At 38.6% G+C, this 8,806-nt stretch overlaps 1 protein-coding gene across 1 annotated transcript in view; it reads left to right on the plus strand.

Annotated features, from left to right (window-relative positions):
* Window positions 1–8,274, plus strand: part of PRELID2 (PRELI domain containing 2) — an 84,276-nt gene extending 76,002 nt beyond the window's left edge. Inside the window, exon 7 of the mRNA XM_081278504.1 lies at window positions 4,306–8,274. The gene's annotated coding sequence lies outside the window, so the exon portion shown is untranslated. The remainder of the gene's footprint in view (window positions 1–4,305) is intronic.
* The last annotated feature ends 532 nt before the right edge of the window (window positions 8,275–8,806 follow it).

Consider the following 8,806-nt stretch of genomic DNA (forward strand, 5'->3'; position numbering starts at 1 on the left):
CATTCCTAATCTGGAAACCCAAAATAAGAAATTCTCCAAAGTCTGAAACTTTTTGAGTGCTGACATGATGTCACAAGTGGAAGATTTTATACCTGACCTATGTGATGATGGCAGTCAAAACCCAGGTGTACTAAAAATATTTCCTAAATTTACCCTTAGGCTATGAGTATGAGGAGTATATGAAACAAAAATGAATTTCATGTTTGGGTCCCATTTCCAGGATATTTCATTACGTAGATGCAAATATTCCCAAATCTGAAAATATGTATGTTCCCAATCCAACATACTTCTGGTCCTAAGCATTGTATAAAGGATACTCAACCCACTGATTGAAGGTGTCTGCCTGAAATGCTATTCTGAAAGATTCTAAAGCTTGAAAATAGTGCTAAGGCTATGGGTAAGGGTACCTTGAGTGATTGGTAATGTATGCTATGGTCACAGGCAGCAAACAAGACAGCTCTTGTGTATGGCAAATGGTGAAGGATTAACAACAGATACTGGGGAATCACAGAACTATTCATTTTCCCTCCCCTGGTAATTTCTATTGTCTACATCAAGGAGAAAGTTTTTCATAGTGGAAAGGATGGGACAAAGCTATTTAATAGAGAATAAAACCCAAAATAAATGAATAACATCTTGCTGAATTTAAAGGTAGATTTTTAACATTAGAGAGAAGGTAAACTTCCTAGTAAAGCAAACAGTGCTTTGGGTATTTCAGAATTACCTTATGTTGGCTTAAAAACACAGTATATGGTTTTGTATAAGTGACCTGGTGTTCTAATTGTAATGCACAATGAACTCTGAGAGCAATTTATGAAAGAATAAGCAAAAGGAACCCTTGTATACAAATGCCTTGGTATTCAAAGCATGCTGGCCAGGCTTGTGAATGAACATCAGTTGGAAACTGTAAAGTGTTTCTGTTTTTTTGCAGATTGGACTCCATTCTGATTAAGCTTCCATACTTGACACATATTAATAGATTTCATTATTACTGGAAAGGCTAAACAAGATCGTTTTACATAGCACACACGGCAGGTGCTCATAAAATGTCAGAACTTAATCTTAAATGTTTTACTCCCCATTCCTTAAGAAAATGTAGAGAAGAATGTGGCCACGTCACCCGAGGCTCACTGAGCATTGCTTGTATTTGGGCACACATTTTACCCTGGCTGGTGGGATCTAAAGTCAGGTTCTGGTTCTATGAAGGCATGAGGGGCCTCCGATTACATATACCTATCGTTTTTCAAACTTCAAATTAGTGTCATTAAAACTTTAGCAGACATCAGAATCATCTGGAAGACTTGTTAAGTACAGAATGGTGATTCAGTAAGTTGGGTGGTCTCCTGAGCGTTTGTGTTTCTAGAACACGTTCCAGGTGATGGTGATGGTGGACCCAGGACCACATTTTGAGAGTGACTGCTTTAAATGAGTTCCCATTTTTGGATGGAGTCAGATTCAGTGCTTTGGCACTAGGGAGGCTTACAGCTGGGGTTTTGAAATTGTTGCCCGCATTTGGTCAACTTTAGATTAATTGGAAGAATGGTTTTCTTTGTATTTCTTTTCTCTGATTTTAGCATCTCAGTCTTGCTTGCCTTTTTTGGTGATTTGAATGTTGACAAGCTCTAGGCTGAAGTGGACACAATTGGTAAAAGAGCTGAGACTCAGGTCATCTTGTGCTTTGAAGCAGCTTGGATTTAAAGTGTTGTTAGTAAAGATGAGCAAATTAAATAATTTAGTAGCATTTCCTTTTGATTACCTATTATTGTGTGTGTGTGTGTGTGTGTGTGTGTGTGTGTGTGTGTGTTTACTGTGGTTGAGGCCTAAGCCATGAATTCAGGGCTTTGCATTGTTTGCAAAAAAAAAAAAAAAGAAAACCAATTCATTCTCCTCTCTTTCAAGTGGAGTGGTGGTTTAGGTCTGGATACAGCCAGGAGATTAGTATAGGATAGTTGCATTTTTTCGAAGTCAATACTAATAGAATTCATGAAGGATTTATGTAATTCAAACTCAAAATTCATAACCAGTTTTCTCAGAGGAGAAAATGTAAACTGAGCACATACTCATTAACTCTCACTAATAAATCTACAATTACTGTAAACTTAAGGCTGTTGCTAAGGCTTTAAGTTTTTCTCAAAATTAGCTTCAGTGAGATATCACTTATATACAATTAAATTATATATATAATTTGTGTGTTTGTGTGTATGTGGTGCTGGGGATTGAACCCAGGGCTTTGTGCATGAGAAGCACGCTCTCTACCATAAATGAACTAATTTTAAGAATACAGTTTGTTGAGTTTTGAAAAATGAGTCATATAAGCATTGCCACAAATATGGTACAGAAAATTTTGAGGCTTTGATGTTACCAGCTTATCCCCTCCCACACAAATTTCTTGACTATTTTTACAAAGCTTTTCCATTTTGAGATGTTTCTGTTTTAATGAAACTTTTTATTTTCTTTAAAATAGCTCTAAGGAAAATGTGGGGATGGTTTTAGGTTGTCAAAGGATTACTTGTTTTTGAGCAGTATAAAGCTATGTTAAAAGAAATGGGACACCATACTTAGACAGTAGGGATGAGAATATGATAGTCCATAAGCTAAATTGAGTCTGCTGTCTGCTTTTATAAATAAAGTTTTATTGGGACACAGCTATGTACTTGACTATGTTCAGACTTAAAACAGCAGAGCTGAATACTTGTGATAGTAGAGACCTTAAAGTCTGCAAAGCTTAACATATTTCTTATCTGGCCTTTTAAGGAAAGATTTATTGCTTACTGAGTTAGCATCCTAAATTAGTCCAAATTAATGTCAAGGAGTGTTGTGATTGCCTTTTTGTGTGTGTGTGATGCTGGGAATCAAACCCAGGACCCTTTGCATGCTACATAAGCACTCTGTCATTGACCTACATTCACACCTTTTTTATTTTTCATTTCAGTTCATTTATGTATTTTTTATTGGTGTTGACCTTTTTTTAAAAAAAAAATTCAGTATTTAGCCAGGCACGTTGAAGAATTAAGACTCTCAAAATCAGCCAAACACAGTGGGGCACACCTGTAATCTGAGCAGCTTTGGAGGCTAAGGCAGGAGGATCGCAAATTCAAAGCCAGCCTCAGCAACTTAGTGAGACTCTGAGCAACTTAGTGAGACTCTGAGCAACTTGGTGAGACCTTGTCTCAAAATAAAAAGTTAAAAAAAGGCTGGGGATGTGGCTCAGTGGTTAAGTACCCTGGGGTTCAATCCTCATGATAGATAGATAGATAGATAGATAGATAGATAGATAGATAGATAAACAGACAAACAAACAAACAGTATTCATGATATCTTACCTGTGTTCCAAAGTTTATAGTTTGGCAGTTTATTTCCCCTGCATTGAGTCTAGGATTATCACTTTTGTGATTTGGATGATGGTATTTTCAGGATACATAAAAAGTACTAAAATGATAACAGTGAACTTAAAATACCAGCCACAGTGGTCACTAAAATTGCTCATAAAGTTCCAGCACACATACCCAGTGGAGTAGAAATACAGGCATTTTGTTAGCAAATAAAGTGGCACTGTGATGTGACGGTAGTAGAGGTGCTGTTTATAATTTACACAATATTCTAGACTGTGGAATTTTGCTGCTCTCAATTTTTAAAAGATATTTTGCTGGATTTGTAAAAATGTGCATAAGGAGAGATTACTTAATATTTTATATCACGCTGTATTTCACGTTTGCGTAACTTAAATACACATAGAATGTGACTACATTTTATATGGTTCCTACAATTAAAGATAACTTCCTCAAATTCTCTGACCTGTATATCCAAACGTATGTTTGAAAATTAGAAAACTTAGAAGGTAATTTTGTCATGAGCCAAAACAGAGGCACATAAATTTCAGTCGCCAGTATGCTTGTGGCGTTGCTGCTGACACATCATTTGATAGATTTTTGATTTCCTGTCATTTTTGAATAAAACAAATAGCTCTGACATCTGTTTGTTCTTGCCGCTGGCAGTTGGGAGACTGGACTTGTGAGGTTTGATAACACAGCAGCATTCTATCACATCGTGATGATTAAGACCTCAATTTTAGCTATATCTTAAACTCCTCTCTGAACCAGCTCCTCTAGCTAGTTGGACTTAATAAAATGAGGTGCTGGCTTTGTTCGAAGATCATTAGGAGGTAGGAATGCGATTTCTTCAAGAATTGTCCGTAATGATAGAATTCAAGTGACTCTGAGGAGTTGCTTCAGAAAAGAGGGCAAATAAGTATCGATCAGTAGACATGTTTATTAGGTGATAAAGCCTGTTTGTTTTCTCTTGCAGGGGAGCCGTGTCCAAGTGGGCTTCTTTCCAATAATAACTTCTTGGCCACAACACATCGTAGGCACAGTTCCTGGAATACAGGTTTGAGGATACAGTATTGGCAGAATAAAGAAGAGGAGACATCCTTGCCAGGACATAAAACGATACCCTCCCCTTGGAGCCTGCTTCAAATAGTGGGACTCATGGAGATGAGACCATCTAGCTGGATTTTTATGAACAGTCTCTTTATGATTTTATAAATAAAGAAAAAGATCCATGTGAGATGACATCCACTCTTCCTCAGGATGTCCTGCTACTTGTTTGTGATGGCACCAGGGCAGTCAAAGGCCTGGGGTGGTGATGCTTGTACCCATATTTTAACAGCATGATTGTTCATGGGATTCATGAGTGGATTCTGGAACATATAAAGTTGTTGACTCGATTACCTGTTCTAGGGGGCTTGAAACAGGCATGTGCCAGACCTGTGTTGAAGCTAAGCCATATGTATACCAACGTTTAAGATTTTCAGAAATCAAAGACTTTTGATGCATAAGCACTGTTAGCATAGCTTTCATAATGTAGCATGAACTGACTGTGCTTGGTGCTCTGGAAGAACATGGAATGGATGGTGGAAGGCAGGTTCTGGTCATGACTCCCAGTAACTCATCCTGTGATATGGAGCAAGCCATTCAGCTCTGCTTTTTTTTTTTTTTTTTTTTTTTACTGGGCGAGTGGGGATAATCAGGCACAGGTCTTTTGCCTTTGGGTTGTTATGACTAACAAGATAGTTTAGTTTGAAGAACACAAATTTGGGAGTCAGATAGATAGACATGAATTTGAATACAAACCCGTCTACTAGTTCATTGATCACATCCATAAAAATCTTCCTGAAGCTCATTTTTTTCACGATTTATAAAATGAGGTGATGAGATGAACTCTGTGAGGTTGTTGAACTGCTTTGAGATCACTAATGTAAAGTGCTCATCATGTGGCTTGATGCCCAGAAACCCAGTAAATAGAAGCCATTATTATGTAAAACCATTTGAACATACAGTTTTCAACTATAATGTCAGGGAGTATTTGTTTGAAAATTAGATGACAGTAGTTTGCCTTTCTCATGATGAGAAGCCGAAATATGAAATCATGCTGCCTAACAGAGACATTGAAGAGAGGCAATGATTTGGAATTCATCTTAAGATAAAAATTGGGCCATTACTGGAAATTCTTGGGGAGATTGTTCTTTTTTTAATATTTGAAACATTTCCACTTAGTGCCTTGATGAATTTCAGAGCAATTGTACTTTCTCATACAACAAGCCTGCCACTGTGAGCCTCCTCTCCTGTACTTGAGCTATTTGTGCTGCTTGAGTCTTGTCTCCTGGGATAATTTCTCTTCCATCTCCTCAGTGTTTTATTCAGTTCTGTTGGAGGGAAAATGAATGGTAGAAACCAGAACACATTTTGACCTTCTCTTCCATTTAGTAGGGTTTTGGAATAATAGCCCCTTTCCAAAAGTAGGAGGTGATATAAATTGTTGAAGGTGAAAGGCAAAAATTTTTATTTGGAGATTGATGTTGGGTATAAGCTTAACCTTTTCTACTGAACAATGTGCATCCTCTGCAGGCCAGAGTTCTCAGCCTTGGCTGTCTGTTAGGGTCACTTGGGGAACACAATGCCGTCCTGATGACCTGGGCTACACCTAGATCAAGAAATCAAGACCTCTGGAGGTGGAACCCAGGCATCAGTGTTTTCAGAAGTTCCCCATGTGATCCCAAAGGGCATCTAATTTGTAGACATTTATCTGATTTCTTTCATAATGTGTCAGAGGTAGGAAAGGATCTCTGTAACAGGGACTTTTACTAGAAGCAGAGTGTAGCAGAGAGAGGCTGAATTGGTGCCTTGGTTCCCTGTAGCTGGGGTGGCCAGTGCCAATGTGAGCAGCGACCTGGCAGCTGGTCTGAAAAGTGAAGCAGGTAGCTGCTGTTGAGGTCCAGGGAGTGCAGGTGTGGTTGAGAGTAAGCAGCTGCTGTCCAGCACCAGCACAGTGTAGCAATGTGGCTGGTTTTTCTATTTTATTTTCAATTTTCCAGGAAAAGGAAAAAAATTAAAAAGAGATCTCTTAATTTTCATGTTGCAAAAATTTCAGAATTGCTTAAAGCCTCCTTTAGCCAAATAGGTTTGCCAGCCAGTACTTTTCAGCCTGTGTTTGTAGGGTGTTAAGGATTGGCCTGCACATCCCAGCCAATTTTTAATAGATTTGCATGTTTGTATTCTGGACATAAAAATGCATCCTGCCTTTCCTCCAAGATTGCTTTTGGATGCATTTTTCTTCCTCGTTCCACAGTAATCCTCTGGACCTGCATCAAACACTTTTCCTCACTCAGTATTTTTCCCCTACAGGCATCTTTTACTTCAAGCTTCATATACATGGTTTTCAAAAACTTATGGAGTTTTCAGAATTAATTAAGTTTTTTTTTTAGATTCATTTAACTTATATGCATATTATAGAATCCCATCTTTTACTTTGTCATCTGATATGTAGTGTAAGAAATGTCAAAGCCAGGATTGCTGCTTTGATGGACACACTAGGAACAAGAGTGGGAAGGGTGAATTCACAGACCTGGCTGGTCTCCTCCTGACAGGACCAGTGAGCCTGCCCTTCAAAGAGAGGATGTACCAGACACCGCTGGAGAGATGTGTTGACCTGCAGGTCCGCTGGTCCTTCCCCCAGAGATTCTGACTCATCCACTTTCAGTTGGAACTCAGGATCTGCATTTTGACACAAGTTCTCCAGGAGATTTGGTTGTGCTGTTCCACAGACCACATTTTGAGAAGCACTCATTTGGGAGAGGTATTTTTGGCCTCAATGTCTCCTTCATTTAGGAAAGTTTTATAGTCAGTTTGGCCCCCTGATCAATGTAGTTGATCACTCAGAACTCAATATGAAGTTCCTGTGCAGAGAGAGGCTGACTCAAGCTATCCCTACAGTGATTGAGGTACTTTTCCCAGGAAGGCTGTTAGGATTTAAATTATATATAAATGAAAAAGGTGCTGCATTATTTTTATATGAATTACTTTATGGCTTTTTTTTTTCTTTTTTATGGTACTGGGGATGGAACTCAGGGCCCTGTGCATGCTAAGCACATTCTCTACCACCGAGTTGCACCCCCAGCTCTACTCTGTGTATTTTATAAGCAGCGTATATGTATTAACAATCCCATTTATCAGATTTCGTAGGGCACACAGTATAGACAACTCAAGGTTATTCTTTTAAGTTGGACTCTTTTTTTTGTTGTTTCGACCATTTCCATGGAATTGTTTCTTAATCTAGTATACGTTTCCCTGCTTTGAAAAACAGAAGCATTGAAGAGAATGAAATGTTTTCAGGTCCTCATTTGTGTTTTTAATTATGACATGCTCTGTCTAGGTTTATTAGAGTTCTTCACTGAATAGCCCCAGATGTATTTGCTCTTTGAGTTCCATGGTGGTTTTAAGAGTTTTTCTTTTCCCTCACTGTTAGCTGTCATTTCTCTCAGCTATTTTGGTGTCTGCCTCTGGAAGCTTCCACTAGTTTGCTGTGGGGTGGGAAAATCGTGTAACTGCATCCTCTACCTCTTGACGTGAACAGCAGCTGAATGAGGCTTTTTGAACATTAAAATGGGTGAACTTTGCTACATTGACTTGTGACGTTATTTGTGGCTCGGCTCCCTCCTTCCAACTTATTTTTTGATCTTCAACTTCGGTTGTCAGATCTGCTGTTGGTAGAAATTTCTGTTGGTAGAAATCATTTCTCCTGATGGATGAACCATTGCTTTTCTCAATTGTGTTAATTTTTTCTATATACCGTCCTATCATGTGAAATGTAGTGGATTAAAATTCAAATGAAAATTTCTCAGGCCCGGTTTTTATATAGGATAAAATATTTTATATTCAGTATTACTGTGATTTAGATCTATAAATCAGTTGCGTGCCTAAGAAATTCCATCCTGCAGTCTTTCTGAAATAAAGGTGTTACAACCAATATTTATGTGTGAATTCTAATTTCTTGAGGGCATCACATCTTTTGGCGTAGTTTGTGTTGATTCTTTCTAGTAAGGATCCCTGTCCAGCTGCCCTGATGAGGGTGATGTAGCTACTGCATGGTGTTAGTTACCTGAAGGTGAGTCAATAGTCCCAGAAATAAGCAGAGGCCACCATTGTTCGGTGATCTGGGAGGGTCATGTGCTAATGAAACGAAGGACCTGAGTCCACGGAGGGAGAAGAGAGGAAGCACATTGGGAATGAGCAGCAGCACAAAGCTTAGTAGTCCTAGAGAGGAAGGGACAGAGTAGCTTCTCGTTGACCCGTTTGGCTCAGCTATACTTTTTGTACTTGGTTTTTGTGAGATGCACTTTTGTCCTTTTATTTGACCCCTTTAGACTTGGGTTATTTGGTTGGGTTTTTATACCTTGTTACTAAAATGCCTCATCCAAGCCCTATTAATGCTCTTCCTTCCCTCCAGTTAGAGTGACCTTACTTTTAGG

Source organism: Spermophilus citellus, assembly GCF_964194105.1.
Source record: "Spermophilus citellus genome assembly, chromosome: 1".
Lineage (NCBI taxonomy): Eukaryota > Metazoa > Chordata > Mammalia > Rodentia > Sciuridae > Spermophilus > Spermophilus citellus.